We start from the raw sequence: 25,521 nt of genomic DNA, 5'->3' as shown, positions 1-25,521 counted from the left end.
TAATTCTAACCATAACTCTAATTGTAACCCTAACATTCTGACCACACCGCTTGTGTCGTGTGCGCGAGCGTTCGCGAGCGTTGCGAAATAAATGTATACATACATGTTATTCGATCATTGCACCCACACTGCTCGCGCGCCTCAGCACGGCCAGGCACTAAAATAGAAATAGGTTCTATTTGTGACGCTCAACGTGCTGCAAGTCCAGCCTCTCCCATCTCCTCATTGGTTTTTAGGAGCATATTTACATTTCAGTCATTTAGCAGACACTCTTATCCAGAGCGACTTACAGTAGTGAATGTATACATTTCATACATTCTTTTTTTCCCCCGTACTGGTACCCCGTGGGAATCGAACCCACAACCCTGGCATTGCAAACACCATGCTCTACCAACTGAGCCACACGTGGGTGATTGAAAGATGAACTGACGTCCATACTCCAGTCGTTGTAGTAATGCACCGTAAAGTAGGTTTCCAACCGCCATATAAAGTTCAAAGAAGTAAAAAAGAAGCCCAAGGAAGGAGGAGAGATGATGAGAAAGGAATTTGGTTTACCGTTTTATCTGTAGATTAATTGTCGGAGTAGAGGACCTTGTGCATTTCAGGTAAAATAACAATCCAATGTTTATATCCCAGGACAAATGATCTAGCAACAGCAAGCTAGCTAGCTAGATTGCCATGAATGTTCAATGATTTTGGACCTGTCTCCAAATTAATATAATTGGTTCAGAGTTTGTTTTGATATTTCAACCTGCGTGTTGTGATCGTGTCTGGTGTAGGGGCACAAAATCAACATGCACGCGCACGTCCGGTTTGGTCAGCATGTAACCCTCAACCTAACCGCTAAGCCCTCTTGGGGAACGGCAACATGTCTGAATTGTCCTTGTTTTACCATTCTTGTGAGGACTTCTGGTACCCACAAGGATAGTTAAACAAAAACTCACTCACGCGCACACACACACACACACACACACACACACACACACACACACACACACACACACACACACACACACACACACACACACACACACACACACACACACACACACACACACACACACACACACACACACAGAACTTTGTGTCCAGCCTATACTATGGACAGCACACTTGAAATATGAAAAACACACACAGACACTCCAATCCCCCGCTGTGCAAACACCCCTCTCTCAGGACTCTATTCATCCCAATTACTAGGGGAAAAGTGAGAGACAAGTTAGAGAGGAGCTCTAAATTTATGTTTTACGGATGAACTGGAAAAAAAGCACAATCTGGCCCCAGGGTCTGTGTTGTTACGGGTGTGTATGTGTGTCTCTTTTAAGAGGCTTTTTGATGTGTCTACTGCAAATGTGGCATCAATGAAGACCACTGGAGAGGCAAGGCTAGTTTCAAGTTTATCTGCAAGAGAACAGCACCGATGGACAGAGAGAGAGAGAGAGAGAGAGAGAGAGAGAGAGGAGAGAGAGAGAGAGAGAGAGAGAGAGAGAGAGAGAGAGAGAGGAGAGAGAGAGAGAGAGAGAGAGAGAGAGAGAGAGAGAGAGAGGGGGGGGGGGGGCAATACAAATATACAAATATAGAGATGAATGAGGAGAAATAAAGAGAGCGAAAGAAACCGACTTGGTGGTGCCATCAGTGCATCACTGCCCACAAACAAGCAGACAGTGATAGACTGGACAGTCCATTTGGAGTCCGGTCACACTAAAATAAACATTCTGTTAGTTTAGAGGCAAACAAAGGGAAGCCTACTCTCCCAGCCCACCTAAGACTCTCAACACTAAAGAAGCATTGGAGGGTAACATTGCCAAAGAGCAGACCTTAGAGATTGAGTATAAAATGGCATGTTGCTCTTTGCTAAGAAGCTATTTTTGTTTATTTTTGACCATTTTAATTGAAAACAATCACAGTAAGGTACTTAGTCGTTACCCAGAAATGATTTGATATTGAGATTTAAAAAAAACGTCTGCATTGGACCTTTAAGAAGAGATTACCAGCCAATGGAACTTCCACAAATCTAGTGTAAATACATTGGGAGGCTTTTTGAACAAAACAAGCCCTTTAGCAATGCTTATCCGAACTAGGGCACACTCAAACCAAATATCAAACAGCGGGCACAACTTTTCAAAACACTGCACTGCCATCCAGGGCGGCCAGGGCACCCGTGATACAAGTTAGTATTCAATGTCCATCCACGTCGGGAGATGACGTGGCAATCGGCCACTCGGCGCAACAGTGAGCGATGTTACCTTCAAGTAGCTTTCCGTTTTTGCTAGGGTGTTATGGACGGGGATGGCGGGTGGACCTAAGCAAGCTTCAAACTTGAAACCTTTGGAATCAGAGACAGATGCTTAAAAATCTCAAAAACACATTTAGAAAACTTTCTAGATCGAGCAATAGAAAGTCGTATTTGAGATGTTTGTTTTTAGCCTATCCCAAACCTTAACCCTTACCTTAACCATCAGGAGTTAATGCCTAACCTTAAGATTTTGGTGTTAATGCCTAAACTTATCCCGAACTTAACTTGAAACACATTGACGTTTTCAGTTTGTGAAACATGGATGAACGTCTAATTCTGACGTGAGACTGTGAGAGCTGGTTGATCCTTGGATAGTTTGGTACAGTTTTTGCCGTAAACTCCTGTAAACAACCTTTTTTTCGCCTCAAACCACTTCCATTGCTTGCAGAGAGTATCCATGTAACACGATGTGAGTCAGCATTGTACTGCCTCTGCCCATAGGACCAGGCTTTTGTGGGGCAGTCCGTAAGGCGCTTACCTCTTCACCATAGGAGCCACAGTTCGAATCCCCGTTGTGTGTTTGAGTATGTGTGTGTAATTGCTTGTTTGTGTGTGAGTGTGCTCACGTGTGTGTGTGTGTGTGTATATATGTTATTGCCCATGCTCTGTACACTCTTATAAAAAAACTTAAAGGGTTCTTCGGCTGTTCCCACAGGACAACCCTTTGAAGAACCCTTTTTGGTTCTACCTGGAACCAAAAAGGGTTCTCCTATGGGGACAACCAAAAGAACCCTGTACGACTATAAAGAGAAGCAGAGAGACCGAGAGATAGAGTTCTGCTTTTAAACCTCTGACCCTGACACCATGATGGTGTATTCAGTCAGAGAAGCCAGCAGCTCATCCTTAATTATTTCTAACTGATGGGCCAATCCATCAAGAACGTCAGCCCCAGAGAGAGAAGAGAGGGAAGGAGGGAGGGAGAGGGAAGGAGGGAGGGAGAGAGAGAAGGAGGAGTGAGGGAGGGAGGGAGAGGGAAGGTGAGAAAGGAGGAGGGAGAGGGCGAGCGAGAGTATAACTTCTGTGGTCGAAGGAAAGAGGTTCAGCGAGGTTCAACACAGGCACTAAGTGGCGTTCTCAGGGCTCTGCCTTCTCTCGCACTCTCTCTCTCTCTCTCTCTCTCTCTCTCTATCTCGCGCTCTCTCTCTCTCTTTCTCTCTGCCCACTGTTTCATCTCTCCTCTGGAAATACAGCCCTCTGACGCAGAAACTTAAACTGAAACTGACTGCACTTTTCTACAAACAATTTCTGGTCTATATAGTGCAGCTAAATGCTACATTTTTATTGAGCTACAGTCACTGCCTATTCAAAGTCAATATTACAGCAATTGACAGTCTAACAAAGCTAAACTCTGAGCTATATCTGTCCAGTACAGTAATCATTTTGAGATGGAGATACTATGACAAATAGAGGAATTCAATTCAGATCCCGTGGTTAAATTCAGATTTATATGACATCAGGCCTCATCAAAACTCTCACACCCCCTTACACCATTACACCAGAGCACTCATTCTTATCCTCCGTGGAGAGATAGAGAGACTGAAAGATTAACAGAGAGAATCATAGAGATAAAAAGAGAGATAGAGGGAGAGACAGAAAGACACTGAAAGATAGAGCGTGAGAGGGGGCGAGAGAGACGACTAGACAGAAAGATAGACAGAAGGAGATAGTGAGCGAGAAAGAGAGAGAGAGCGAGAGAGGGAGACGAAGAGGGAGACAGACATGGAGACAAATAAAAAGACAGAGAGAGAGAGACATATAGACAGACTGAGACAGAAAGAGTGATGGAGAGAAAAGACAGAGATAGACACAAAGACAGAAAGAGCGATCGAGAGAAAAAGACAGAGGGATAGACAGAGACAGAGGGATAGACAGAGAAAGAGGGATAGACACAGAGACAGAGAGATAAACAGAGACATAGAGATAGACACAGAGACAGAAAGAGCGATGGAGAGAAAAAGACAGAGGGATAGACACAGAAACGGAGAGACAGCCACAGAGACAGACGGATAGACACAGAGACAGAGAGATAGACAGAGCGATAAACACAGAGACAGAGAGATAGACACAGAGACAGAAAGAGCAATGGAGAGATAGAGGTAGAGTAAGAGGGAAGGATGTCCTCTCCTCCCCAGTCAGTCCCAGAGCCTGACTGAGATATATTCCTACCAGCACCATTAGCTGACGTCTCCAGATAACAAAGGAAGGATTAATCAGTATTCAGCAAGTGCCTCCGGCCTGTGCTGCCTAGGCTGCTCCACACCTTTATCACAGGGCCGCTGTGGCCTTCCTCTAAAGGTAAGGTTAAAACGCAGATTATGCACACCTCCTCTAATGAACCTTATCTCTCTTCCCCAAATACTCTTCTCTTTATTCTTTTCCTTTTTCTCTCTCACGTGCATGGATGCAGGCAGGGAAGCGTTTTCTCTCTCTCTCTCTCTCTCACATGTTCCTATCTATTTATCTTCATCACTCTCTTTACTCGCTCTCTATTCTCCTTCTCTCAATTTCTTTCTCTCCACCCCCCCCCCCCTTTGTCTCTTCCCCCTCAATCTGTCTGCCATGTGGTATTGTATACTTCAGTAAGGAGTCTGTGGGTAGAGGCCTGAACTAATTCCAGTGTGGCTGCAGACATGATCCCAGCACATCTTCTGGTTGGAAACATGCTGTAAAAGTGATGCTTTAAGCTATAGGAGTGAGTGTTACACATACTGTATCTTTAAGATGAAAATATTAGATATTATGCACTGACAACCACATATTTGATTTAGTGATGCATCTTGGTTTTCTCCACTTGTTCATATATAATATAATACAAAATACCCAATTTTAATTTTCTGCACACCCCAGACCTATACCACATCCTCAGGCTTCAGCAGATCCGTTCTACCAAGCAGTGCAATGCTATCTCTCAGCACCCTCTCTCTCGCCAGCATAGATCCAAAACCACCATTTTAAATCTGACTCACAGTACACGAACCCAAAACCACTTTTCCCCTCCCTACCTTCCCACATCCCTCCTCCCTTTCCTCCCTCCTGCCCCAGCTACCATGATGAATGTGTCACAGCACACAAACCCAAAACCATCTCTCCTCTCCTCCTCTCCCCCTACCTCCCCCTCTCCCCTTGATCTACACTCCCGCTCTTCCCTTTCCACCCTCCTCATCCCTCTATCTCTCCTGCCCCAGCTACCATGATGAATCTGTATCACAGCACAAACCAAAACCATCCCTATTTTCCCTCTCCCGCCTCTTCCCTTTCCTTCCTCCCTCCCTCATCCCTCCATCTTTGCCAGCACCAGCCACCATAATGAATCTGTATAACTGTACAAACCGTTTAAACCCAAACCAACCCCTCCTCTTCTCCCTCCCAATCCCTCCATCTCTCCAGTCCCAGACTCATTTGATTTCCTGTCTAATCTGGGGCTGTGATCTGTGTTTGGTTGGGCTGCTGGTGTGCAGAGAAGTGATTGCTGTGCTCTGCTGAGTGCAGGCTATGAGATAGTGGAGAAGACACCCCGGAGACCATGCTGCTACTGCCACCACTACTGCTACAGGATGCTGCTGCATGCACACAACCCTGCTCTCTGTAATGGCAAACCAGTGACTGTTGTGCCAGCTACAAGACTCCCTCTCTTCTTTGTGTGTGTGTGTGTCTCTCACTCTCTCTCTCTCTCTCTCTCTCTTTCTCTCTCTCTCTCTCTCTCTCTCTCTCTCTCTCTCTCTCTCTCGCTCTCTCTCTCATTCCCTCTCACTCTCTGACCCTTTCTCTCTCTCTCCTGTCTTTTTCATCCGCTCCAATGATACAGGACCTTCTCTCTCTGTCTTTCTCCTTTCTCTATCTCTCTCTCTCTCTCTCTCTCTCTCTCTCTGTCTCTCTCTCTCAGCCACCATGCTTTTTCAATTTGATGTGGGATTAGTTCCCTCAACTTTAGCCGAGCTTGGCGTTGCCAATTACCACGCCGTGTTGCTTTCGCATTTTCAATTTCAAATTTTTACTCACAGAAAAGTAAACCTAAATATGTGTGGATGTATATTACACAGAGATTATGGAATCTTGCTCCCTCTGTGTCAGAGTGAGGAACCTGAAATGTTACGCCTGTCGGAAAGCAGAGCTAACCTTCTTTCTCCAAGACGCATTTTTAAGTAACTGTCCAGTGAAAATTCTCATACCCAAATAATGTTCTTGACTCATCCTATACTCGTAATCGTGGCCAAAGCATAAATTGGAGAAAAAACATTCAAAAAAAACATTTAAAAAAATGCTTGCGATTTCCTCATAGAGGAAGATGTCATCCTCTTGAGGATGAGCTGGCCAATCAGCAGTCAACTTGCATGAATAAGTTTAATGACCGGTGTACGCCCACACCATTCCAGGAGAGAAAAGCTGATTTTTAACATACTTAATTACCATTTTTTGGTAGGAAAACCATTTCACTTATATTGCAATTAATTATATGTCATATGTCATAGAAAACGGGAAACACTGGACAGTTACTTTAAGTTCACTGTGGAAATGTACTGCTACATTTCTCAGGTGAATCAATTCAACATAACCATAACCACCCTGTCTACAGTAGCTACTGACTGGGAGTACCTAGTGAGAGACCTAATCTTTGTCTAGGAAGGCCTTAGGTCATTTTAAAGTCTTGGACAATTACAGTACAAAAGTATTTTAATGTACTGCCTTCATACAGTATAGTACAGTAGAGTACAGTGTAGCATAATATAGTATAGTGCAGTGTAGCACGGTATAGTACTGTTCAATCTGGTACAGTGTAGCACAGTATAGTACAGTACCGTAAAATACATTGTAGAACACTATAGTACAGTACAGGAAAGTAGAGTGCATCTCATTATTAATGAAGCCTATTCAACCAGACAATCTCACTCCACTGACGAGATACTAACTGAAGCCATCATCCCAAGGCTCCATGCCTACAGATTAATCATTGTAATGCAAAATGTAATTACACACTAATGCTGTAACAAATAGGAACTCATCTAATGTATAGGAAATCACATGGACGGAAACAAAGACAAACGGCACACACACACACACACACACACATTGGTTTTACTATCCAAGTGGGGACCCAAAAATGTATACCCATTCAAAATCGTATTTTCCTTAATCCGAACCCTAACCCTAACCTTAACTTTAAACCCAAAGCCCTAACCCAAAGGGCAGTAAAGTTAGACCACACACACACACACACACACACACACACACACACACACACACACACACACACACACACACACACACACACACACACACACACACACACACACACACACACACACACACACACACACACTGTCCTCCTCATCTCCTCCTCCTCCTCCACCCCCTCCTCCTCTTCTAACAATTAAGCCTCAATATGCTCCTGTACACGACAATCAAAATGAGCTTAATTACACGACATTGACAACCAAGAACTCACCTCTAAATTGGCTCCCATAAGAAAGGATTGGTGCCGATGCGTGGCTGGCTGGGTGAGTATGCTAAGTGATCTGAGTGAAGCTCTATTTTCACATTGTAAATATTCAGACTGTCAGCTGAGCTTCTCCCCTGTTTTCCAGTCCGGCCTTGAGATCCTCAGAGCCATGAGGGGAAAATTCAGCGGGGGAACCGAAATTTGACAGTAAGGGGGTGCTTTTTACCGCCAGACACCCTTCAGCCATGGACCTTCGCAGGAAATTATTAATTCAGGAAGTGCGGTACAGCAGAGGCACGACGTGGTGCGGCACAGGGGCACTGGGCCTCCCTCGGCCGGTATTTAGAAGCTTAATTTACCCTTATCCTCTTATTGATTAATTCATGGCCCTGATACAATTTTCACAGGTCTGCCAATTGTCCTTCACAACTCCTGACTCCCCCGTCTCCCCCCTGACTCCCCCGTGGTTGTAGTGCCGGTGGAGATGTGTGCCCTCCTCGCAATGAGGGAGAGGAAAACGCTAGTGATGGAAAGTTTTGCTCCCCTGTTAGTGGCCTTAGAGAACAGGGCTAAGAGTTCTCTCTAAGGATCATTCTATTCTTCTCTATTATCAGGCTAGTTCTTTTTTGGAGAAGGGGGGGGTTAACGAAGGAGAGGTTTGTTAAATATTGATGATATGTTACGTTTTCTATAATTGGGGACTAGTAGAAGAGCATCCTTAATTAACGTATTACAGGACAATGGCAGTCAATTAATGTCCTACCCCAGTCTCCTTTTTCAGTTATCACCTGATTTACTTAACAAAAGGCTCATCTCAATAGGTGGTCCAGGTATCCTCATTATTGCTCCTGCAAGCAAGTGGGAGGCCGATGACATCAGAAGGCACCATCAGACCGACTCCTTGAATGGCTTACTCCATGAAATTTACACTTGTGTCTAAAAAACACTATTTTGTTCAAAACGTACAGTATTTTGACTCTTAAGTGTGTAAATTTGTGTATTTAAATGTCGGATATGGTCCAAAAAATAGCTGGAGTGCATATTTAAATCATGTCTTTACATGTGTATGCTATTTTACATTGCTAGAATACTATATTTTTGAGAATTGATATTTCGGATTTTGTATAATTTACACTGAACAAAAATATAAACACGCAACATGTCAAGTATTGGTCCCATGTTTCATGAGCTGAAAAAAAGATCCCTGAAAATGTCCATACGCACAACACGCTTATTTCTCTCAAATTTTGTGCACAAATTTGTTTACATCCCTGTTAGTGAGCATTTCTACTTTGCCAAGATAATTCATCCACCTGACAGATGTCGCATATCAAGAAGCTGATTAAACAGCACGCTAAAATGTGCAGTTTTGTCACACAACACTGCCACAGATCGTCTCTAGTTTTGAGGGAGCGTGCAATTGGCGTGCTGACTGCAGGAATGTCCACAAGAGCTGTTGCCAGATAATTTTATGTTAATTTGTCTACCATAAGTTGCCTCCAACATCGTTTTAGAAAACTTGGCAGTACATCCGACCACGTGTATGGCAATGTGTGGCCGAGTGGTTTGCTGATGTCAACGTTGTGAACAGGCATAAAAGCTAGGACAACAAACACAATTGCATTTTATCAATGGCAATTTGAATGCACAGCGATACCGTGACGAGATCCTGAGGCCCAATGTTGTAGCATTCATCCGCCGCCATCTCCTCGTCACAGCATGATAATGCAGGGCCCCATGTCGAAAGGATCTGTAAACAATTTCTGGAAGCTAAAAATGTCCCAGTTTTTTCATGGCCTGCATACTCACCAGACATGTCACCCATTGAGCAAGTTTGGGATGCTCTGGATCAACGTGTACAACAGTGTTCCAGTTCCTGCCAATATCCAGAAACTTCACACAGAGGAGTGTAACAGCTATCCACAGGCCACAATCAACAGCCTGGTCAACTCTATGCGAAGGAGATGTGTCAATCAATCAATCAAATGTATTTATATAGCCCTTCTTACATCAGCTGATGTCACAAAGTGCTGTACAGAAACCCAGCCTAAAACACCAAACAGCAAGCAATGCAGGTGTAGAGGCCGAAACCTAGGAAGAAACATAGAGAGGAACCAGGCTATGAGGGGTGGCCAGTCCTCTTTTGGCTGTGCCGGGTGGAGATTATAACAGAACATGGCCAAGATGTAAAATGCTCATAGATGACCAGCAGGGTCAGATAATAATAATCCCAGTGGTTGGAGAGAGTGCAACAGGTCAGCACCTCAGGAGTAAATGTCAGTTGGCTTTTCATAGCCGATCATTTAGAGTATCTCTACCGCACCTCCTGTCTCTAGAGAGTTGAAAACAGCAGGTCTGGGACAAGGTAGCACGTCCGGTGAACAGGTCAGGGTTCCATAGGCACAAGTAGAACAGTTGAAACTGGAACAGCAGCACGACCAGGGGGACTGGGGACAGCAAGGAGTCATCAGGCCAGGTAGTCCTGAGGCATGGTCCTAGGGCTCAGGTCCTCCGAGAGAGAGGAAGAAAGAAAGAAATAGAGAAAAAGAGAGAAAAAGAGAGAGAGAAAATTAGAGAGTGCATACTTAAATTCACACAGGACACCGGATAATACAGGAGAAATACTTCAGATATAACAGACTGACCCTAGCCCCCCGACACATAAACTACTGCAGCATAAATACTGGAGGCTGAGACAGGAGGGGTCAGGAGACACTGTGGCCCCACCCGACGATAGCCCCAGACAGGGTCAAACAGGCAGAATATAACCCCACCCACGTTGCCAAAGCACAGCCCCACACCACTAGAGGGATATCTTCAACTACCAACTTGCCATCCTGAGACAAGGCCGAGTATAGCCCACAAAGATCTCCACCATGGCACAACCCAAGGGGGGCACGCCAACCCGGACAGGAATATCACATCAGTGACTCAACCCACTCAAGTGACGCACCCCTCCTAGGTATGGCATGGAAGAGCACCAGTAAGCCAGTGCTTCAGCCCCTGTAATAGGGTTAGAGGCAGAGAATCCCAGTGGAGAGAGGGGAACCGGCAAGGCAGAGACAGCAAGGGCGGTTCGTTGCTCCAGTGCCTTTCCGTTCACCTTCACACTCCTGGGCCAGACTACACTCAATCATAGGACCTACTGAAGAGATGTGTCTTCAATAAAGACTTAAAGGTTGAGACCGAGTCTGCGTCTCTCACATGGATAGGCAGACCATTCCATAGAAATGGAGCTCTATAGGAGAAAGCCCTGCCTCCAGCTGTTTGCTTAGAAATTCTAGGGACAGTAAGGAGGCCTGCATCTTGTGACCGTAGCGTACGTGTAGGTATGTACGGCAGGACCAAATCGGAAAGATAGGTAGGAGCAAGCCCATGTAATGCTTTTTAGGTTAGCAGTAAAAACTTGAAATCAGCCCTTGCCTAAACAGGAAGCCAGTGTAGAGAGGCTAGCACTGGAGTAATATGATACCATTTTTTGGTTCTAGTCAAGATTCTAGCAGCCGTGTTTAGCACTAACTGAAGTTTATTTTGTGCTTTATCCGGGTAGCCAGTAAGTAGATAATTGCATTAGTCTAACCGAGAAGTGACAAACGCATGGATGAATTTTTCTGCATAATTTTTGGACAGAAAGTTTCAGATTTTTGCAATGTTACGTAGATGGAAAAAAGCTGTCCTTGAAACAATCTTGATATGTTCGTCAAAAGAGAGATCAGGTTTCCAGAGTAATGCAGAGGTCCTTCACAGTTTTATTTGAGACGACTGTACAACCATCAAAATTAATTGTCAGATTCAACAGAAGATCTCTTTGTTTCTTGGGACCTAGAACAAGCATCTCTGTTTTGTCCGAATTTAAAAGTAGAACATTTGCCGCCATCCACTTCTTTATGTCTGAAACACAGGCTTCCAGGGAGGGCAATTTTGGGGATTCACCATGTTTCATCGAAATGTACAGCTGTGTGTCATCCGCATAGCAGTGAAAGTTAACATTATGTTTCCGAATGACATCACCAAGAGGTAAAATATAAGGTGAAAACAATAGTGGTCCTAAAATGGAGCCTTGAGGAACACCGAAATTTACAGTTGATTTGTCTGAGGAGAAATATCTTTCCGACAGATAAGATCTGGCTAAGAACCAGGCCAGAATTTGTCCATGTGAACCAATTTGGGATTCCAATCTCTCCAAAAGAACGTGGTGATCGATGGTATCAAAAGCAGCACTAAGGTCTAGGAGCACGAGGACAGATGGAGAGCCTCGGTCTGATACCATTAAAAGGTAATTTACCACCTTCACAAGTGCAGTCTTAGTGCTATGATGGGGTCTAAAACCAGACGGAGGCAGTGAGTTTCTACGCAACAGCTTTTCATTATTTTTTGAGAGGAATGGAAGATTCAATATATGCCAATAGTTTTTTATATTTTCTGGGTCAAGGTTTGGCTTTTTCAAGAGAGGCTTTATTACTGCCACTTTTAATGAGTTTGGTACACATCCGGTGGATAGAGAGCCGTTTATTATGTTCAACATAGGAGGGCCAAGCACAGGAAGCAGCTCTTTCAGTAGTTTAGTTGGAATAGGGTCCAGTATGCAGCTTGAAGGTTTAGAGGCATGATTATTTTCATCAATGTGTCAAGAGATATAATACTAAAAAACTTGAGTGTCTCCCTTGATCCTAGGTCCTGGCAGAGTTTTGCAGACTCAGGACAACTGAGCTTTGGAGGAATACGCAGATTTACAGGAGTCTGTAATTTGCTTTCTAATGATCATGATCTTTTCCTCAAAGAAGTTCATGAATTTATCACTGCTGAAGTGAAAGCCATCCTCTCTTGGGGAATGCTGCTTTTTAGTTAGCTTTGCAAAAGAAGCAAAAATACATTTTGGATTGATCTTATTTTCCTCAATTAAGTTGGAAAAATAGGATGATCGAGCAGCAGTGAGGGCTCTTCGATACTGCACGGTACTGTCTTTCCAAGCTAGTCGGAAGACTTACAGTTTGGTGTAGCGCCATTTCCGTTCCAATTTTCTGGAAGCTTGCTTCAGAGCTCGGGTATTTTCTGTATACCAGGGAGCTAGTTTCTTATGACAAATGTTTTTGGTTTTTAGGGGTGCGACTGCATCTAGGGTATTGCGCAAGGTTAAATTGAGTTCCTCAGTTAGGTGGTTAACCTCTTACATCTAGATGTTCCGCTAGCGGAACACTGCTCCAATATCCAATGATAGGGCGTGGCGTGAATTACAAATTCCTCAAAAATCCCAAAACTTCCATTTTTCAAACATATGACTATTTTACACAATTTTAAAGATAAGACTCTCCTTTATCTAACCACATTGTCCGATTTCAAAAAGGCTTTACAATGAAAGCAAAACATTCGATTATGTCAGGAGAGTACCCAGCCAGAAATAATCACACACCCATTTTTCAAGCTTGCATATAATGTCACAAAAACCAAAACCACAGCTAAATGCAGCACTAACCTTTGATGATCTTCATCAGATGACACTCCTAGGACATTATGTTATACAATACATGCATGTTTTGTTCAATCAAGTTCATATTTATATCAAAAACCAGCTTTTTACATTAGCATGTGACGTTCAGAACTAGCATACCCACCGAAACTTCCGGTGAATTTACTAAATTACTCACGATAAACGTTCACAAAAAACATAACAATTATTTTAAGAATTATAGATACAGAACTCCTTTATGCAATCGCTATGTCCGATTTTAAAATAGATTTTCGGTGAAGGCACATTTTGCAATATTCTGAGTAGATAGCCCGGCCATCATGGCTAGCTATTTTGACACCCACCAAGTTTGGCACTCACCAAACTCAGATTTACTATAAGAAAAATTGGATTACCTTTGCTGTTCTTCGTCAGAATGCACTCCCAGGACTTCTACTTCAATAACAAATGTTGGTTTGGTCCCAAATAATCCATAGTTATATCCAAATAGCTGCGTTTGTTCTTGCGTTCAAGACACTATCCGAAGGGTGACGCGCCGGCGCGTATCGTGACAAAAAATGTCAAAATATTCCATTACCGTACTTCAAAGCATGTCAAACGCTGTTTAAAATCAATTTTTATGCGATTTTTCTCGTAAAATAGCGATAATATTCCGACCGGGCGACGTTGTTTTCGTTCAAAGACTGAAAATGTAAAATGGACTCTTCACGTGCACACGCGCACCCGTTTCATTGTTCTCAGATCGACCACTATCCAAATGCGCTACTGTTTTTCAGCCAGGGACTGCAGAGTCATCATTCAACATTCTGGCGCCTTCTGAGAGCCTATGGGAGTCTTAGAAAATGTCACGTTACAGCAGAGATCCTCTGTTTTCGATAAAGAGGGTATAGAAGGCCAAGAAATGGTCAGAGAGGGCACTTCCTGTTTAGAATCTTCTCAGGTTTTGGCCTGCCATATGAGTTCTGTTATACTCACAGACACCATTCAAACAGTTTTAGAAACTTTAGGGTGTTTTCTATCCAAATCAAACAATTATATGCATATTCTAGTTTCTGGGCAGGAGTAATAACCAGATTAAATCGGGTACGTTTTTTATCCGGCCGTGAAAATACTGCCCCCTATCCTAAACAGGTTAACTGATTTGTGTACTTTGACGTCCTTGGGTAGGTGGAGGGAGTCTGGAAGGGCATCTAGGAATCTTTGGGTTATCCGAGAATTTATACCACAACTTTTGATGATCCTTGGATGGTGTATGAGCAGATTATTTGTTGCGATTGCAAACGTAGTAAAATGGTGGTCCGATAGTCCAGGATTATGAGGAAAAACATTAAGATCCACAACATTTATTCTATGGGACAAAACTAGGTTCAGAGTCAGTGAGTAGGTCCGAAGACGTTGGACAAAAAACAGTCAATGATGGCTCGAAAGCCTTTTGGAGAGGGTCTGTGGACTTTTCCATGTGAATATTAAAGTCACCAAAAATGTGAATATTATCTGCCATGACTACAAGGTCCGATAGGAATTCAGGGAGCTCAGTGAGGAACGCTGCATATGGCCCAGGAGGCCTGTAAACAGTAGCTATAAAAAGTGATTGAGTAGGCTGCATAGATTTCATGACTAGAAGCTCAAAAGACGAAAACATCTGTTTTTTTTTGTAAATTTTAATCTGCTATTGTAAATGTTAGCAACACCTCCGCCTTTGCGGGATGCATCGGGGGATATGGTCACTAGTGTAACCAGGAGGTGATGCCTCATTTAACACAGCAAATTCATCAGGCTTATGCCATGTTTCAGTCAGGCCAATCACATCAAGATTATGATCAGTGATTAGTTCATTGAATATAACTGCCTTGGAAGTGAGGGATCTAACATTAAGTAGCCCTATTTTGAGATGTGAGGTATCACAATCTCTTTCAATAATGGCAGGAATGGAGGAGGTCTTTATTCCAGTGAGATTGCTAAAGTGAACACCACCATGTTTAGTTTTGCCCAACCTAGGTCGAGGCACAGACACGGTCTCAATGGGGATAGCTGAGCTGACTATACTGACTGTGCTAGTGGCAGACTCCACTAAGCTGGCAGGCTGGCTAACAGGCTGGCTAACAGCCTGCCAGTGTCGCGCTGCATGAGGCAAATGGTGGTCACACCAGATACTGACTGGTTTTCTGATCCACGCCCCTACTTTTTTTTTAAAGGTATCTGTGACCAACAGATAGATATCTGTATTCTCAGTCATATGAAATCCATAGATTAGGGCCTAATTCATTTATTTCAGTTTACTGATTTCCTTATATGAACTATAACTAAGTAAAATCTTTGAAATTTATATTTTCTGTCTTACATACCGTAAATTCCGGACTATAAGCCGCAACTTTTGCCCAGGCTTTGAACCTCGCGGCTTCAACAATGACGCGGCTAATATATGGATTTTTCCCGCTTTCACATTTTTTTCTCCAAAAAAACACATTCTGTGATGTGCTCAGTTTTTTGGCGGCATGAAGCTTTCATTAGACCAATGAAATTGCCGAACGGGTTAAGGTCAAACAACTTTTTAGTTTACTGTTTAGATTAAATCGAGTGCTCTCAAACTTCCCATCATTCTGATTACGGTAGTCATTTTGCCACCCTCATCATGGCAAAGACACGGAGAAATGCATATGATGCAGCTTTCAAGTTGAAGGCGATTGATCTGGCTGTTGGAAAAGGAAATAGAGCTGCTGCACGGGAGCTTGGTCTTAATGAGTCAGTTGATAAGACGTTGGAAACAGCAGCTTGAGGAATTAACTCAGTGCAAAAAGACAACTAAAGCTTACTGCTAATTTTTTATTTTTTGTTACAAGCCGTGTTTCGTTAAAGCCTATTTATTTTTGTTACAAGCCGTGTTTCATTAAAGCCTATTTATTTTTGTTACAAGCCGTGTTTCGTTAAAGCCTGTGTAAAGTTCATTTGTTTCAATGTACCGGTAGGCACCTGCGGCTTATAGACATGTGCAGCTTATTTATGTTCAAAATAATATTATTTTTAAAATTCAGTGGGTGCGGCTTATATTCAGGTGCGCTTAATAGTCCGGAAATTATGGTATATATATATATATATATATATATATATATATATATATATATATATATATATATTATATATTATATTATATATATACACATTACATGACCAACAGTATGTGGACACCTGCTCGTTGAACATCTCATTCCAAAATCATGGGCATTAATATGGAGTTGGTCCCCCCTTTGCTGCTATAACAACCTCTACTCTTCTGGGAAGGCTTTCAGTGTTGGAATATTGCTGCGGGGACTTGCTTCCATTCAGCCTCAACAGCATTAGTGAAGTCGAACACTGATTTTGGGCGATTAGTCCTGGCTCTCAGTCTGCGTTCCAATTCATCCCAAAGGTTTTCGATGGGATTGAGGTCAGGGCTCTGTGCAGCCCAGTCAAGTTCTTCCACACTGATCTCGACAAACCATTTCTGTATGGACCTCGCTTTGTGCAGGGGGGCATTGTCATGCTGAAACAGGAAAGGGCCTTCCCCAAACTGTTGCCACAAAGTTGGAAGCACAGAATTGTCCAGAATGTAATCGTATGCTGTAGCGTTAAGATTTCTATTCACTGGAAATAATGGGCCTAGCCCGAACCATGAAAAACAACCCCAGACCATTATTCCTCCTATGCATTCAGAAAGTCGTTTTTTCCTGGTATCCACCAAACCCAGATTTGTCCATCGGACTGCCAATTGCTCCAGAGTCCAATGCCGGCGAGCTTTACACCACTCCAGCTGACGCTTGGCAATGCGCAGGGGGATCTTGGGCTTGTGGCTCAGCCATGGAAACCAATTTCATGAAGCTCTCGACAAACACTTCTTGTTCTGATGTTGCTTTTAGAAGCAGTTTGGAACTTGGTAGTGAGAGTTGCAACCGAGGACAGACGATTTTTACAGGCTACGCACTTCAGCACTCGGAGGTCCCATTCTGTGATCTTGTGTGGCCTACCATTTGTCCCTAACACTAATACTAAAAGTGAAACTAAATAATATAAAAATGAAATTTACTAGTAAAAACTAGTAAAGTGAATCTGAAAACGAATTGAAATAAAAACAAATATAAAAACACAAAACTATAATAACCTTGCTGTGGAGTTCATATGAATGTCTCATTTTTACAGGTATAACACGCTGACATAAAATTACTTTAATTTGAAATAACGATATCTATGAATATGTTACTGTGGTGCCCACGGTGATGTGCCAGGGAAAGCCCCTGTTTGGACCGTCAGCCACGCCCCACAACCAGCATTGTAGGCTGCAGGGCTACACCCACACCTGAGGCCACTTGGCCTCATTAGGCTGCAACACACTTGGGGAAATGGAAGGGTCTGCTGTAGTTCAGCATGGGGGAGTTCCAGGCTGGACGTTGAGATCTGTGGACATTTTGTTCTCCACAGGAAGGAGTGAGGGACTGCGAGTGAAGCTGGTTAGCTGGGTAGCAGCCCGGCTAGTTTTCTTTCAAGTTAAGGCTATCGCTAGGTTCAGTTAAGTAGAGTGGGAGAGTGTTTTGTTTTCAGTTAACCTTTGAGAACCAGCTTTTTGAACCTTTTATTTTGAATAAATATGCTAGCCTGGCTTAAGGTGTGCCCCTTTGTGTTGGACTTATGTCATTGTTACTCCTCATTGCCTTCCTACCAGCCACATACTAGCCACACCTAGCGAGTCATTACAGTTACCTCAGTAACGAGGCTGTGAAAATGGGTGAACATTGTAACTCATTCTTTCTTTTTTCCTTTGAGGAACAGCTTAATTGCCTAACAGGCTTGTTCTGTTATTTTCTTCTCCATAAAATATACCCCCTTTCATGTTTCACTTTTTTCAAGGCAGCAGCACGTAAAACTAAAAGAACCCCTCTGACTATGAAAAATTGCTTTCATTTCTCTGCAATAATAGAGCCCGAAACATAACATTACCCCTGGGCCGGGCCACTCTAAAACTTCCCATGGCAGGGTCGTGGATATATCACAACCACAGATAAAATCAGCTGGACTGGAAATGTGGAGATGTGGTGCAGTGCATTTGTTGTGGTGCAGTGCATCAAATCACATCAAACTTTATTTGTCACACGCGCCGAATACAACAAGTGTAGACCTTACTGTGAAATGCTTACTTACAAGCCCTTAACCAACAGTGCAGTTCAAGAAGAGTTAAGAAAATATTTACCAAATAAACTAAAGTAAAAAATATTAAAGTAACACAATAACATAACAATAATGAGGCTATATACAGGGGGTACCGGTACCGAGTCAGTGTGCGAGGGTACAGGTTAGAGGACATTTGTAGGTAGGGGTGAAGTGACTATGCATAGATAATAAACAGCCAGTAGCAGCAGTGTACAAAACAAATGGAGGGAGGGGTCAATGTAATAGTCCGGTGGCCATTTTATTAATTGTTCAGCAGTCTTATGGCTTGGGGGTAGAAGCTGTTAAGGAGCCTTTTGGTCATAGACTTGGCGCTCTGGTACCGCTTGCCGTGCGGTAGCAGAGAAAACAGTCTATGACTTGGGTGACTGGAGTCTCTAACAGTTTTATGGGCCTTCCTCTGACACCGCCTAGTATATAGGTCCTGGATTGCAGGAAGCTTGGCCCCAGTGATGTACTGGGCCGTACGCACTACCCTCTGTAGTGCCTTGTAGTGCCTTACGGTCAGATGCCGAGCAGTTGCCATACCAGGCGGTGATGCAACCGGTCAGGATGCTCTCGATGGTGCACCTGTCGAACATTTTGAGGATCTGGGGACCCATGCCAAATCTTTTCAGTCTCCTGAGGGGGAAAAGGTCTGTTGTGGTGCAGTGCATCTGGAACCCTTTTCCCTCCCCAAAAAGCTGATGGCAGTCACTGTACAAGCTTACAATCAACAAACGGACCGCTGACCTCGAGTGGAGGATCATACATGGGGCGATAGTCACCAATACACATCTGGTGCACCTACATCCAAGCATTGTTAGATTTGTTTTAAACCTGAGTTAGCTCACCTCTTCGTACAGTGTCCAAGACTGGTATGGATGTTTATCCTGCTAACTAGCTAGTTTTCGGGCTTGGGGGAGGTTTTCTCTTCCAGGTTGTTCATTTTAGGACCGAAGTACAGTTTCAGGCTAAACTTTCTCCTGGATAAGAACTGTACACAGGGACAGGGTCTGTGGATGTGGCGGACATGCTCAAGGGGTTAGTGGCAGCAAGACTGAAGGTGGAGTTCGCCTAGATTGGTGGGGAACCTTGGGCTTTTCATCTATACATGGGGGTGATCTGAGGGATTTTAAACCCTCTCAAATTTCAGTTTTTACTCACAGGCTGGTACACATGAATTATGGTGATGCATGATTCCTGAGGGTTGAATGTTCATGGGAACAATAAAGTGGATTTTGAAATTCAGAATTCTCTCTCGGTTTCCACTTTCCTCTATTTTCAACTGGAAAAATTCTGTTCTGTCCACCGCTCACCTATCAGAGGCATCATCACCACCACCTCCTCTCTTTCCTGTCCCTCACCCTGCTCCCACCCCTATACCTTAGCATGGCCATCACTCACCCCCACTCTGCCTTCTATTTCTCGCTCTCTCTCTCCACCTCACGGGTGCATAGCATGCCTTTCTCTCTCCCTCCATCTCTCCCGCTATCTTTCGAAACCCTTTCTTACTCTCTATCCTTCTCCTTCTTCTGCTCTCTATTTCTCCCTCCCAAGTTCAGGGTTGTGAGGCGTGGCCCCTCACTCAGACTCTCTCTCTCCTTCCCTCTTTCTTCCCTTTCCTTTCCCTTCCTCTTTACCTCTCCCCTTTACTTTCTCTCCCTCCCTCTCTCTCACCTCTCCCTCTCTCTCTCCCAGGGTTGCAAGGTGTGGCCCGTCACACAGGCTCTAACCCACAGTAAACTAATGAGCCTGTCACACCACAAACAATCTGCATTCATCATGTCTTATCAGCAGAACGGGGCCTCAGTTCTGCTCTGCCGTACGCTGCAGCTAAGATAAAACGCAAGGAAAAGGGGTGTGTCTGGACCTGTGGCGTGGGCTCGAGAGTCAAGGTCTACAGGCCTGGTGAAGTGCATAGCAGTGTGCAGTGCACAGTACACTGGCTCAAGCTACAGGGGAGAGGGGATGGGGAGGAGGATATCTGTCTGCAAAATCGCAGTGGGTATATGTCAGGGGTAGGGTAGTGGATGGATGTGGCTTGTGAGCAGAATTAAATATCCAGTAGTGAAGTAATAGTCGTTGGTTAGATAGTAAGGAAAGGTGAAACAAAGAGTCATGTGTCATATGGACCGTAAGACAGAATAGCAGGGGAGGGTCAAATTAAAATGATTCATCCAGTGACGCAAATGGAAATAAAATGACCCTATAGGAAATATCTGGTGAGTCAGGGGGAGAGAGAGTGTGTCAGAGAGAGGGACAGAGAAGTTTTCTATTTATTTTTTTATTACAGTTTTTCTCAGTCGCTTTGGTGCATTTTTCACATCATCCCTAACATGTGCAAAATAATAAGTGCATTTCTCAGAACAATTTGTACAAACTGCAATATACAATAGATGTGTTTCTAAAGCTAGTCAGTCACTAAAAATCCTTAGTACATCTCTCAAAAGTAAATATTCATGCCAATGATCATGTCAGTGTCATCAGAATGATAAGTCATTGAGTCATTGTTCACGAACAAGGTCGTCAAAATGTTTAGGCATGTTGTCAATGGAACTGTGTACTTTGACAGTATTACCTGATGTAAACTTAAGCTACAGTTTGGATGACAGTTACTGTATTGAAAATGCACAAGTCTGCACTTCTATGGCATATATCAATTTCAAAAGTACTATTTACATATTACTGTATGTGGGTTATTGATTGAAAGAGACTGGACAACCCAAGGGGCACAAAGGAAAAAAAACTAAATTAGAAAGAAACACAGGAAACCACCCCTAAGGCACAACTTTGCCCGCAGCACTGTTCTAGTGCTGTCTCTACACATCCAGACGGCACTGTTCTAGTGCTGTCTCTACACATCCAGACGTTCCTGTCTGTCGGCCCACATATTCTCATCTACATCACACCGGATATTTTCCCTTCCAATGCAACGTGGAAAGAATCTTTTGGAATGCCTTATCCATCCTCTGCAGGCGTCTACTGTGATGTCCTCACATGCTGCATCCATTGCAGCCAGCAGGGTCATCTGTGTGTGTGGCTGACGATCGTACACCTTCCACCTCCATGCTGAAAAGAACTCCTCAATTGGGTTAAGGAATGGTGAATAAGATGGGAGGAATTCTATGAGCATCCTCGGGTGGGTCACAAACCATTGCCTTATGATGTTTGATCGATGGAAACTCACATTATCACAAATGACCACATACTTTGGCAAATCCTCTCTAAACAGACCCCTCTCATCATCAGGGATGAGAGCCCTGTAGAGAGTCTCTAAAAAGTTGAGTAGATGCTGGGTGTTGTATGGCCCTATAAGGGGGATATGGGTTAGGACACCATGCTCCGAAATAGCAGCACACATGGTGATATTTCCTCCCCGTTGGCCTGGCAAATCCACAGTAGCTCTGTGACCGATGATATTCCAACCCCGCCTTCTGCATTTGGTCAGGTTGAAGCCAGCCTCATCAACGTATACAAAGTTGTGAGAGGGTTCACTTGATTCCAACTCCATTATACGCTATATCCCAGAACACACAGTTGAATTTGTTTTGGTAAGGAAGAGTGACATAAAATGTACATATATTGCATGTTCCTTCCACAGCAATGGAAATGTGTGCAGTTTATGCTTACTGTACTATGTATCACTATAAAATGTTGCTGTAAAGTAGTTACATAGATATATGTTTTACCTGTACATACTGGTACCGTAGCTCCTTAACTCTGTCCTCATTCCTTTGGAATAGTACACGGTACAGCTGTTTCATACTCATCTGGTTTCTATGCAGCACCCTGTCGGTGGTTGAGATGCTAACTGTATGGATGTTTTCAAAGACATCGTTGTCTTCTATAGTGGTCCTTTGTATTTCCCTGAGTCTCATGGCATTGTTTGCTTGGACCATGGTGCAAATAGCCTCCTCCTGTTGAGGTGTGAAAAGGCGTCCTCTGCCACCGGTTTGAGGTAATCTTGCAGTCCTATGTGGGGAAAAATGCAGTGATGCATCGTACACTTTCACATAGACAAAAACTAAGCGAACACACATTTTACTGTAAAACATACAGGTGGGTGCATGTAAGGTGCAGTATGTATCTGTATATAGTATATTTCTGTATGCTGTGAAATACAAGTGGACTACTGTAATATGAAGCATTGTAGGAAGTAAACAGTATACTGCTTATATACAGTAACGGTGCACTGTACATTGGTGGACATACCTGTTCTCTCTTCGAAACGTTTGAACTATTGAGGACGCGGTTGATCTCCCAATATTCGGCTGCACCCTTCGACCCGCCTCAGCCATTGTAAGGCCATGATTGACAACATGGTCTACAATAGTGGCCCTTATGTCATCAGATATGCGCCTATGTCCTCTTCTGCCTCTTCCTCTGTTTTGCCTTCCACCACGCATCCTTGCTCCTCTTCTTCCTCCTCTTGGCTGTTGACCCTGTTCGTTTCCTGGTCCATCCATTATTGGAAAATTGCAACTCTGTGTTGTGGTCTGTCTATATATGCTTGCCAATTGATTCTTCATGAGATGCACCTTTGAGAAATTTAGACAACTGGTTGATTGTTGGTTGAACTAACACTTTACATTCCTTCATGAGTGAGGGTCAATTTCACCTGCACCATTCATCCATTCACGTTTTTGTACAAAAGGTCTAATAGAAATGTGTAAAACTATGCTTGACAGTTTATGACAAATAGTTCAACAATTTTGCATGTAATGACTTATGCAAGGAACTAATGCCTAGATGTTTTGAGGGGTAAGACTATTCAACAGAGAACCATCTGCTATATTTTGATCAACATGACATGAGCAATTGAAAATGTGGAAAAAAGCTGACACTTGTACATTATCAATTGCAATATGTACAAAAGCAATTGCAATTTGTTCAAAGGAATACGAAATTGCTTTAATGATGTACACAAGTGACTAGATGATATGGAATTTGTACAAGTAGTATCAAGAATGGCACTTTTGATCTAAGAAATGCACCAAAGCGACTGAGAAAAACTGTAATTTCACCTTTATTTAACCAGGTAGGCAAGTTGAGAACAAGTTCTCATTTACAATTGCGACCTGGCCAAGATAAAGCAAAGCAGTTCGACAACATACAACAACACAGAGTTACACATGGAGTAAAACAAATATACAGTCAATAATACAGTAGAAAAATAAGTCTATGTACAATGTGAGCAAATGAGGTGAGATAAGGGAGGTAAAGGAAAAAAAGTCCATGGTGGCAAAGTAAATACAATATAGCAAGTAAAACACTGGAATGGTAGATTTGTAGTAGAAGAAAGTGCAAAGTTGAAATAGAGATAATGGGGTGCAAAGGAGCAAAATAAAATAAATAAAATAAATAAATACAGTAGGGGAAGAGGTAGTTGTTTGGGCTAAATTATAGATGGGCTATGTACAGGTGCAGTGATCTGTGAGCTGCTCTGACAGCTGGTGCTTAAAGCTAGTGAGGGAGATAAGTGTTTCCAGCTTCAGAGATTTTTGCAGTTCGTTCCAGTCATTGGCAGCAGAGAACTGGAAGGAAAGACGACCAAAGGAGGAATTGGCTTTGAGGGTGATCAGTGAGATACATGCTGGAGCGTGTGCTACGAGTGGGTGCTGCTATGGTGACCAGTGAGCGGAGATAAGGCGGGGCTTTATCTAGCAGAGACTTGTAGATAACTTGTAGCCAGTGGGTTTGGCGATGAGTATGAAGCGAGGGCCAACCAACGAGAGCGTACAGGTCGCAATGGTGGGTTGTGTATGGGGATTTGGTGACAAAAAGGATTGCACTGTGATAGACTGCATCCAGTTTGTTGAGTAGAGTGTTGGAGGCTATTTTATAGATTACATCACCGAAGTCGAGGATCGGTAGGATGGTCAGTTTTACTACGGTATGTTTGGCAGCATGAGTGAAGGATGCTTTGTTGCGATATAGGAAGCCGATTCTAGATTTAATTTTGGATTGGAGATGCTTAATGTGAGTCTGGAAGGAGAGTTTACAGTCTAACCAGACACCCAGGTATTTGTAGTTGTCCACGTATTCTAAGTCAGAGCCGTCCAGAGTAGTGATGCTAGAATGAGAAAGAAAGAGAAAGAAAGAGAGAGCAGAGGGAGGAGTGCGGCAGAGCAAATGAGAGTGAGAGAGAATGAGAAAAAGAGAGAGAGGGAGAAAGTGACTGAGCAAATGAGAGGGAGAGAGGAAGAGAGAGTGTGCAAGTGAGAAAGGGGAAAGAGAGCGAAAATGAGAGAGAGTGAATAAGAAAGAGACAGGACAAAAGAGATCTTGATTAGAAAGGAGGTGATTGGAGTCGGAGGTCTGTAATTGAAGCTGTTCAGTGAGAATGGCAGCACCACAAAGGCAATGACTCTTGGTCAACTATACACACACACACACACACACACACACACACACACACACACACACACACACACACACACACACACACACACACACACACGACCGACAGAGAGAGAGATCGGGGTCAGAATGGCAAGCAGAGAGAGGGTTACACAATGGTGCCTCATTATAAACCAATTCTGGTCTTCCTCTTCTGGGTCACCATCACTGAAAGCAGAGGAGAACATCCCCTAACAACAATCAACAAATACATTTTTCATTTCACTTCTCCTGGCTAAATTATACATCATATCCTTGAAGAACCAAACTGAAGTTACTGTGAGTGTGTGTGTGCGTGTGTATGTCTGTATGTGTGCATGCATGCATCTGTGCGTGCGTGTTTGAGCACTGGCTCTGGTGTGATTATTTCTGTCTGAGTTATGTGGTTGACTAGTTATGCCTGGAGGGAGGCCATGCTAAAACACACGTCTCCTGAAGCGCTCGCTCCACTCACCATACCAGGTGAAAGTTAATGAGTACCTTGAACAATGTCCTTCTAAACAAATTAAGTCAACCCACTTTTTAATTCAATTTGGCTTTTCGATTAAGTCGTTAGTGATCGACTGAGCGCCTTCTCTCAGACCGCATTTGCATGCCTGTAAAGAACCAACCAGTACCTTTTTGTGTGTGTTGGACCCTGAAATGGATTCTCTTTATAAATCAACATGACTTGTCCTCTGCCCCACTGAGACACAAATGGCCTTTACTAATGGATATGATGCACAGCATATGTAATTAAATGTC

This window comes from Salmo salar, chromosome 15, assembly GCF_965601325.2.
Source record: "Salmo salar chromosome 15, fSalSal1, whole genome shotgun sequence".
Classification (NCBI taxonomy): domain Eukaryota; kingdom Metazoa; phylum Chordata; class Actinopteri; order Salmoniformes; family Salmonidae; genus Salmo; species Salmo salar.
Note: the sequence above shows the minus strand (reverse complement) of the source record.